This window comes from Meleagris gallopavo, chromosome 9 (genome assembly GCF_000146605.3).
Source record: "Meleagris gallopavo isolate NT-WF06-2002-E0010 breed Aviagen turkey brand Nicholas breeding stock chromosome 9, Turkey_5.1, whole genome shotgun sequence".
NCBI classification, from domain to species: domain Eukaryota; kingdom Metazoa; phylum Chordata; class Aves; order Galliformes; family Phasianidae; genus Meleagris; species Meleagris gallopavo.
The window spans coordinates 3,777,950-3,788,737 of record NC_015019.2 but is presented as its reverse complement, the minus strand read 5'-3'; positions in this window follow the sequence as shown (position 1 = coordinate 3,788,737).

Genomic DNA, 10,788 nt, shown 5'->3' with positions numbered 1-10,788 from the left:
TTCTTCCCCCCCCCCTCCTTTTTATGCCTTCATTTAAAACCCCATGATGGGGCAGATATGTATCAGAGTTGAAATGGGCAATCCCACATCCATCTGTGCCTTCATGGCTGGACTCTGGAGGCATTTCTCAGTGCATTTGTCTTCAAACCATCCTTCTGAGTTTAGGAGATTTTGCTCACCCTGCCCTGGTTGCAGGTGAGGAGCTTTGTGCTCCAGTGCATGCGTGGGTTTTGTGTAAAAAAGCTCCTGCAGTAGGACTGTCTCCTATTGAAACGGTCCTAAATGAGTTTGTTGTTGGCTCTGAATTTTCCATGCTTTCTTTTTGAGGACGTTCCAGGTAAAACGTGTTGGGGAATGAGAGGAGGCACTGAGAGCTGTGAGGCAGTGGTGCCTCCATGGCTGGGGCAAGAGTGATGTTTGGCTGTGTTTTGTGGCTTTGTTTCTTTTGCTTGTTTCCATGGTGTGGGAAAAAATAACCAACAACCAAGAATACCCACATTTGGAGAAGATTTAGAATACATAACAGCTATTTATTCGTTATGAGGATGTTAGGATGTGTGTGCCTTCAGAAACAGTAGATTTTTTATTAAATAAGCATTTGTTGCCACAAAATAGTGGTGGGATTTTGGGGTTTGAGCAGGGGCGTTTGGGGAGCAGTGTGTATGTGGGAGAACAACTCCCCACAGACAGCCAAGGGCTGAGAGGGGACAGATTACAAAGATGCTGTTGTCTTTGACAGAGGTCTTCCAGAGCCTCGTTGTCTGAAAATAATTAGCCAAATAAATTAGGTGTGTTGTATTCCCTGTGTATTTCATGCTGAATAACTCTGACATTTGGCTTCCTAGCTAAATGGTAATGTCTATACAACAGATAGATCTGCTGAGCCTTTGGTGGCCGCTCCAGCATTACTCCTGCTTGCGGCATCCTCCAGATGATTGCAGGTCTGAGGCTTCTGGAAGGGAGAACTTTCCCCTGCATGGAGAATTAGGAGAAAGTTCTCCTCTGAAAGAGCAGTGAGGTGTTGGCACAGGGCTGCCAGTGAGTGGTGGGGTCACCATTCCTGGAGGTGCTCCAGAGCTGTGGGGATGTGGCAATGAGGGATGTGCGAACAGGCATGGTGGGGTGGGTTGGGATTGGACTGATTGATATTAGTGGTCTTTTTCAATCTGAATGGTTCTGTGGTCCAGTGATGCTATAATTTGTGTACAGCCATGAGCAGACCTCGGTTTTGACCTGTCCTGATGCATGCAGGTTGCATTCCATCCTTGGATTTTCAAAAGCATTGAAGGGAAAAAAAAGCACAAACAACCCAAACCTCCCTCCAATCCCCCCACAACACGCATGCTGGTTGGGTGAGTCAATGCAAAAAGCAAAAAAATGTCATCCCCACCACAGGAGTGAGTGTCAGGGCTGTGAAGGAACCTTTCTTGATGAAGGCAGGGATTTTGGGGACCCATGCAAACAGCCCCAAGCGCTGGCAGCAGCTGCAGCTCAGCCAATTGCAGGCAGTGGTTTTGTGGCTCTGCTGGCTCCTCACCGAGACAGCCGAGTGGTTTTAACAAGAGCACGTAAGTTAAAACTGGTTTTCTCCTTTCAAAATGAGGGGCGGACTATGGCTGTTCAGGTTGCTGTTTTAACTGCTCCAGATGTCAAGCACAGCTCAGCCGAGATCAATGCGTAATCCAAAGGAAATACTGCTAATTTCAAAGGAATGTGGTCAATATTTAAATGTTTTGGATCTTTTTAACGTGTAGACGGTGGTAGTGGTCTGGCTGGGATTATTAACTCCACTTTTGCAGCAGTGATTCCATTAGCATGAATTAATGTCTATTAACATTATTGATTTTCATTTATTTTAACATGCGGGCCTGTAACGGTATTAATTATTTCAGACATTCTCCAAGGCTGTGGTGAGTCAGAAGCTTGTTTAAGGCCTGATTCCACAAGCTTTTATCCCTCCATTTGCTACTTAAGCCCTGACTTTGCTCCAAGTCTATGGAGCGGCTTCTGCTGCCTCCAGCAGTGCTGGGGCTGAGCCCACGCCGGTCCCCCTCCCACCCCATGCACACAGCTTCGTGCCCTGTCCATGCATGGCTCGGGTGGGTTTAACCTGAGCGTGCCACTTCCTGAAAAGAAATCATCCCACTAATTGGGCGTACAGGCATGGGGAGACAAAGGCTCGGAAACTTTCAGCTGAAAGTGGGTAGACCTGGGCTCCCTATTAAACTATTCCCAAATCAAGCCTAGGTAAACTCATTTTTTCCCTTTCTTTGTGTCTATGAAGCATACCAAGGACATTTGCACTTGCAAGGCATAGAGGAGCAGCAAGTCTGTGACTTTTTTGTGATAAAGCTTTCAACTTTTTTCATGCCTTTAAATAAATCTGTCTCCTTTCCGCCAGGTTGAGCAACAGCTCAGGAGAACGTTGGGAGAGAGAGCTGTGTCTTAGGGAGTGAGACCTGGACCTGTTTGTCAACAAAACAAGAAGTTCACAACTTACTTTCTTCACAGGCTCTCTGCTTTCCATGGCTGTTGAAATATTTTGCCTGTAGAGGTCACACATTCTTAGTGAAGGATGGTGGCTTTTTTTGGTAAAAATATTTTTAAAAGCCGAGTAATTTCCATTAAAAAAAAAAAGAAGAAGAAGAAGAAGAAGTTTTAAATCATTGGTGAAAATTACAATCAGATGAGATGTATTTTTGGAAAGAGTAAAAGCTCAGGATAAACACAACCCCTGGTGCAAAAAGATTTCAGTCTGCGTCAGAGAATGTGCCCCATAAAACCAAACCTTTAGTTCCTTTGTCTGCAGAAACCTCACCCTTTGTTCGTGCCTTAAGAAAAATGTTTCTTGTTACTGAAAGAGTGTTTGTCTTGCATGAAAAAAATGTTTCTGTGGGAGATGTTTTGCATTCGAGTGACGCCAGAGAGCCAAAACGTTGAGCTGTGTTGGCCGTAAGACCGCAAGCTGATGAAGCTGGAACAATTACACTGAAATCCTTTGGGGAAAGGAAAGGATTTCTCCTCCCTCTCAAGGCAAGTGGGGCTTTCTGCATAATGCCAGGCTCTCCTTTGGCGGGAAACAATCCTGGGCAGGCGATGTTCGAGGCTGTGTAGATGTGCACTGCGAGGGCTGAGCACGGCAGGACGGAGCCTGGTGGCACTGCTGGCCACAGCTGGGAGCACATCTGGGCTGCACATCTGGCGCTGCACAGCTCGTCTGCCCGCGGACACTGTGCTATTTCTGCCTCTATGCACTAGATGGCATTGCCAACTTAGCTAAGGGGAGCGGGCTGTGCCTGGGGCTGGGCAAAGGGCTGTGCCAGCCACCCCGTGGGCATGGTGGCACCGCTGCCCTGGCCTACAGCATCATTTTGGGTCAGGTCGTTGCCTTTTGCTGCCTACAAAATAGCTTTGCATCAATCCTTTGCATCAGTGCTTTCCTGGCTATGTGTGCTGGGATCAGTGACAGGTGCTGGATGCACAAAGATCAGAGGTTGTAGCTGAGTGATTTTAACCTGGTTCCTTGGAAATGGTGCTGAATGCCTGGCACGTCCTGAAAACAGAGGAACCGTAAGCCTGTGCGTCTTCTGAAACTATCACTTATTTCATGCAGTCTGAGCTTGTTTTAAGGTATTCATTGTTATTTCTGTGCTCCTCTATGTATCTGCACTCAGGGTGTGCTCTCTGTTACCAGACTAGCTGGGGCTGTCTGGTGCACGCTGGGTGTTTGCACTCTGAGCACTTCCAGCCTGCCAGAGCAAAAAAAAAACCCTCATAACATAGAGACTTGTCAACATAGCACTGCTCTGCAGACTTGCAAACACCTTTTCCCTGCATGCAAGTAAACGTTTGGTTGTGAGGAGAGGTGCTCACACCACTTTGTTGGGGTTTGCATGGATGCCGAGCTGGCTGCCTTGCCTCCCAGTGCAAGGTTTTGGGCAGAGCTGCTCTTGGAAAGTGTGCACTGGTGTGCAGCTGAGCTCCCTGGGAGAGGAACTTGGCCTCAGCGTGTTGTTTGGGCCATTGTAGTGCTGTCAATCATCGATTCCTGGTTTCATGCCTTGTTTTGCATGAGATATATTTTGTATGATCTTTGGCTTTGTTACACTCTCAGAGACATAAAACTTTATTTGCAGCAAGGAACGAAGGAGCTTTGAGCTGCATTGTATTTTTTGATTTTTTTTTTTTTTTCTCCAAGCAAAGCAGAAATGCTAACTGTCTTAGCAAGCAAAAAATCTGCCATCATAAAGAATATAAATTTACCTTTTTCCCCCATCCATTTCAAAGCTCACCAAGAGCACAATTCAGCCCTCGGTGTTCCTAAGGACCTGGGTAATGTGACATGCTCAGAGAACCAGAACATCTGTATCTGGATCTGTGATGTGGACAGGAAATGTGCATTTTTACTGCACGCACAGGAAAGAAATCTCATTAGATTCATGTGATCTCAAACCAATTATATTCCCTGTGCAAAAAAAAAAAAACCAACAAAAAAACAACCCAGAACAACCAGGCCTCAAGAAGTGCAGCATATATCTTTAAGGCAATGAACATACAGCGTCATCATCTCTAATGTCCTTCTTAGTGGGATGAGCTGGGAGCATGTGTATGGGCATAATCCTGGAGACTACAGAAATATGTGATTGCGGAGTATCAGAAGTCTACAGCTTTATTAAAGGGGATGGTTATTCATAGAATCATAAAGGTTGGAAAAGACCACTAAGATCATGGAGTCCAACCCTCAAATGCATGAACTTGGAGCACTGGTGTCCAAATATCACCGTTTTATGGTCGCTCTGAGCTGTGTTCATCTGCTGGGTGACTCAGTGCGATGCTCATATTTACAACTTAAATTGTGTGAGTATTTAGTTGACCCTCGCTCTGCCAGGCTTGACTGCTTCCATTTCACACTGCTCATTAAAGTAGGGAGGTCTTGAGAAAATCCTTCATTGCGAGTTGCCACTCCATGACCTTGTAGTGACTTCATTTGGAAGAGCAGGTCAGGAATGCTTCCCAAAGTCCACCCAAAGCCTTTCCATGTAGCAGTTCCTTTGGCTCCATAGATTGTGCTGTTGGTGAAACCTGGCATAATTCTGAAAGGCTGTAAAACTACAATGTTCTTACCCTATAAAAGACCTGGCCCACCTTGGTGTTGTAAGCAGGCAGAGGTGAGCTGTGGTCTTCACGTGTGCTGGGGCAATTGCTGTGTTGTGAGTGCAGAGCCATCTTTGCCTCGAGTTGGGCGCTTTCACAACAGAATTAATATCTAACAGCATGTTTCAGGATGTGCTGAAGACATGATCTGTCTTTCAGTGTGTGAGCTCTATCTTAAAATTATGGCTAAGCCTCTGCTGTTTGGTATCTAGGTGAAGGTTTGATTATCTAGTGAGAAAGAAAGAAAAAACCCCGAGCATATTGTGCTGAGCAGCAGGTTTTATCTCGGTGGATTTTATTTGTAACCTCCTTGTGGAACTTAACAGAAAATTAGATCTCTGTCACCGAATTCTTAAAGGCATTAAAAAACACTATGGAGAAGATCTTACCTTCCATCAAACTCCACTCCAGTGACTTTTAAAGAATGCAGCTGTTTCACTCTTTGAATTCTTTCAGACTTTTCCACGGGGGATACTTCTTGTTTTGCAAGCAGTTTCCCATCAACTCAATGTGTGTGTTTGGGGGAGAGGGAGGGGGATAGGAAAGGCATTTTGTCTTGGGGAAAATCTCATGCGCTCAGCTGGAGCCCCTTCCTGCAAAGCTGCTCTCCTGAGGCCTAAGGAGCTGCTGCAGTTCCCATGGCTGCTCCTTTCCTCTGTGTGTTGGGGGGTTTGGGGGTGCCCCCTGGACACGGATAATGTGGTCACACTGTGCCATGAGTGCAGGAGAAGTGCTGGTGAGTTCCCAGGACTGAGCTCCCTGAGGAAGTCAGACTGTAAACCTCCTCCATGCCCTACAAGTGACAATGTTTAAAAAAATAAAAATTAGAGGAAAAAAAAAAAAATCAAGAAATATTTTGTGAAATATGTTTAGTGTTTATTTGTTTAGCTTTTGTTTTGGCTGGTGATGTTTTTCCATCCGAGAAAGGCCCCTCTGGGTGAATTTTGATGGCCTAGCTATGGGTGATGGATAAACATCCCTCCTTCTTCCATGACCACCCGCACCTACCCTGGCAAGCAGACTTCCCTTTGAAAAGATGGTCATTTTGGCTGCAGTTTTGCTGTATTTGGTCCTAGACCAAATGACAGTTGTTTAAAGATCTGGTTTAGGTCCAACCAAGTGGCTTGGGCAGGGGAAGAAGAACAACGTGCTCGCTCCAACTGAAAGGTTTTCTGCTGTTGTCCTCCAGGCTGAAATGCCTGGTACCAGTGTGGGATGTTTTGCCTTTCTTCTAGCTCCACCAAGTGACTTGGTCTTTGGCTTCAGCGTAGGATCATGGCGTACAGTAAGGAGTAATGGAAATGTGCTCTACTGCTGTTGACTTGTAGCTGATGCATGAAGAGTAGGATATTTCCTTGTGCTTTTCCAGAATAGCTATGCATGACTCTGAGCTTAAAATGAAAGATATGCTGTCATTTTGTGGGCTTTTTTCCCTTCTTTAAGTGTATCTATACTTGAAGAGGGAGAAGGAAAGAGAGAGAAGTAAGAGCTATTGGCTGGTGGCTTCGAACAGAGGGTTGACCGAGCAGCATTACTTGCAGGTCAAGGCAGCTGAATGGAAGTAAAACAAAATTATAAAAATAAAAACCGATGGAGGAGAATCATATTTCCTGGAGGGCTTTGCTTCTGCTGGGTGTGGTGGTCTCTCCTGGCTGGGAGTTGGACTGAGCTCACCACTGGGCAGTCACCACAGAGCTGGCCATGAGTGCATGTTGCTTTGTTCTCAGTGCATGGGTGGAGTTTTTCCATGGAACCTGAGAGCTGAGCACCCAACAGGGCTCCGGGCTGCCCCTTCCCTTCTACAGCATCAGCGTTAGTGCACTATCCCTTTATTTTATCTGGGATCTTTTTATTCCATAAGTGCTCATCAGAAATAGATGCTTTCTGGCATTGCTCTCACAAATACTGCTGGGACTTGGTCTTGTGGGCATAATAATGGGGGAAAAAAACTAAGCTGAGGAATGCCACCTGCAGTGCCTCTGTGTGTGCGTGGTCAGACTTCAACCCTTAATAAGATCTGCCAACTCCATCAGGATGCAGTGTGGAATCCAAGGAATGGCTTTGGGGGTTTTCATTTGGCTTCATAAGAAAATGGTGCTTTGGTGAGATTTACAGCATCATCCTGTCTGGTTGTGTTCCCCACTCTGAACAGGTTTTGAGTCAATTGCCTGCTTCCATCTCTTGTGGGTAAAAGTCCCAGTGATTGAGATTTAAGTTTCACAAAAATAAATAGCAGAGTGGTGGAGAGGGACACAAATTGGTCCCCTTGGGCAGGAGGTCATGGTGTGAATCTCAACTGTGGTTAGTTGCCTTCAGAAAACCCACAGGCAAAAGCTGCAGAAAGCTAGGTTTCCTAAGCTCACAGATCTGCTTGTTTTTCTTGTACTTGTGCCTGCAAACAAAGCTGAAATCTTTCTCTCTTTCCATTTCACACGTTTTCACCCCATCTTGAAAATGAAATTTGTTGCAGACAAGACCCTTGCCTACCAAAAGGACTGACCTGGAAATAAGAAAATGACAGCAGGATAATCTGGGATAGTTGATGGAAAACCTTAGGTCAAGTCTAAATACCGGCACAGATGAGTGGCAGCACCCAGCTGGGGAGCAGGAATGCTGCTGGTCCCCTCTCTCAGCTATTGAATACCATGTGAGGTGGCACAGAGAGAGAGCTGACAATGAATCTGCTGCCATTCTGGGCACTCAAGTCACTGTGGTTTAAAAAATAAATTATCATATAAATAGCTGCTTAGGAATCTCAGCCTGAAGACCACAAAATCTCACCAGCACATAGCTGTACGTAGCACCATGTCTGCTTGTGGAACATTTTGGCCGTGTGTTGTAAAACCACTTCCTATTTAAAAAAAAGAGGGGGGAAAAAAATGAAGCCTTTTGTCAGTGACAACTGCTGGTGGTTTCCCAGTGCTTCACATTCCAGGAGGATGAGCATATCCTGGCTGGTTGTTGCATCCTGTCTTCAGACAGCCCCACTGCTGTGGCTCCAGCCCTGAGCCCACCGGTGCTCATGTCCCGGATGCCCAGAGGTGGGTGGGAGCACCCCCAGGTCTGGTTTCTGGGCAGTTTTTTGAAGTACTGATGTATTTTGGAAAGGCAGAGGGGAGTGTGGTGGCGAACAAACAAATGCTTGTGCTCCTGCAGTTGCAAAAAAACACTGGGATTTTGTGTTGCAAACTGCCTCTTCTTGAGTGGTGTCCTGTTTTGCTGTCTTGAAGCAAAGCTGAACATGAATCTTTTAAATCTGGCAAGTTCACAGTGTGAAAAAGGCCTTTGGTAAAGGTATCTCTCCAGACCCAATGCTATGGACAGTTAATAACAGCGTTTCCATTGGCTTTATTGGGAGCAGGATCAGATACCAACAGCGAAAAACCTTCCCAAGAAAATTGCTGTGAGTGAACTCCAGCCAGTCATCTTGAACATAACCTCAGTGCTTTCCTGTTACACTGATTCTGGCCAATTAACTGCTTATTTGTTTTGTTCCTGTTTGGTTTTGTTTGCTCTACTTGCTTATTTGTGACTTCCCTTCAGGAAAAACCACTGAGAGGTGCCCCACTGGAGGCACTGGGAGGTGCAGGTGGTAACCATCCTTACCACGTATTTTCTCTCAGACCTTCCACCAAAGTTTGCAGTCCCAACACAAAATGTGAGAATGATGTCTCTATCACAAAGGCATTTTCCCAGCGTGGCTGAGCTGTGATATGAAACAAGCTGATTTTCTCATGAGAGGAGAGTAAATCCTTGGAAGTGTTATTTTCTAATGTTTTATTTGAAAAGTCCTAGCGTGACCTTTTCTTGATGTTGCTTTTTCTTTCTCTTTTTTCTTTGTAAAAACCCTGCAGGATTGTGATTAGCAAGATAATGAATACCATCTGCTTTTAATCAATTCCTTCCTTTTCTCCCAACCCCTCCTAACTTCTAATATTAATGGAAACAGATTTGAATACTGTGAGGGGCCATTCTGGGAAGCGATTGGGTATTTACTAGGTGAAAAGTGAAATTGCACAGGTTTATTTCATGGGGTAAGGCATTTGACAGGTGCAATTTTTCTTCTAAATGTGTTGCATTCCTGTTTTATAAACCAAAATGCATGCTGACATATGAGATTATAATTCTGCATGGAGGGAAATTTTAAGAAGGGGAGGTGACTGCCTTCACAAACCCAAGCTTTTCCATGGGACAGATCTTGTTTGCTTTTACAGTGATACACCAAGTGGTAAACACCACTTATTGCTAAACCAGGTAAGCAAACTCAGCTATCTGGGTAGAAGGAGTTGGCACATCACCCTTCCATGGTTTTGCAAGGTATACAAATAGGACTTTCCCCACTTGGCTTTCCTCAATGCCTGTACATCCACGTTTCCATTGCATTCGTTTATCTTGAAAGCTGAAAAAACTTGAATTCATCTGCTGTCAAGCCTTGCTTCAGATCAAACCTTTCTGTCCCCTGGATAGGAATCAATTTGATTTGTACTTTTCTCTTAGGTTGGAGTCAATCATCCTGCTCTGATTCGAATGACCGTTTTACCCCTCTAAAGGTTCACATTAACAAGCATTCCTGGGATGTTTTCTTGATTGGGTTCAAGGTATTGTGTGTTCCCATCTGTCCTGGCTGATTACAAACCAGCTCTGCCAGCTAATGTTGGCTGGGAAGCGTTTTCTTTCATGCATCACTCCAAACTGGGCCCTGAGAAGTGAAACTGCTTTTTTGACCACAAATGTTTCAAACCCCTTCGTGATCACAATGTGCATTTATCAACTGGGAGAGCTTGTGTCCTCCTGTGGTGGTGGGATGGGGCCCATATTGTGTGTTGAGGTGTCACAGAAACACCCCATAAGATGCATTCCTTCCTCCAAAAAGAGGAGACACTGGGAAATGAGAAAGTGCTGAATGAGGGTCCCCAAGGCCTGGGGTCTTTGGTGCCAAGCAATAATTCTACATTACCTCCAAAGGCCAGAGCTGGCGGTGGGCTGCCTGGGAGAGTTTTAACTTCCCCAGCCTCTTCCCTAGCCCCTTGTTACAGGAGCTTTTGGTGTGAGATGTGCTTGTAATACCACTGATGAGCTCACACAGTTGCAGAGGCTGAAACCTGATGTTACCCAAAATGCTTTGCTGTTCCTTATCCTGCTTGATTGATACTAATCAATCATTAGGGTTGGAAAAACCAATAAGAACAGCTAGCCTGACCATCAGCCTGTGCCTGTGACTGCTCTAGACTGTGTCCTTCTGTGTGTCATCTGCCCTTTTCTTGAGTACCTTCACCACGTCCCTGGGCATTCTGTTCCAATACCTCACCGCTTTTTCTGAGAATAATTTTTTCCTAATATCCAACCTAAGGAAGAGAGTGATGCTGGTGTAATATCCTACACTTCCCTGGGAAGTGGAACCTGAAAAGAGTGAGCGTGGGTTGGGATGCAGACAGGATGTCATTGGGACAGGAATGCAGATCTTGCTGGGGTGTTACCACAGGTGGATAATTGTGCTTCTCTAGGAGGAGGATGCTTTGCCATGTGCACAGCTGGGGGAGATCCCTGCCTTGGAGAGCATTCCCCTTCGAGAGCCCTGGGCAGGGTGACTGGAGCCTGCATCCCATCCCTGCATGGAGGAGGCTTCACTCTGCC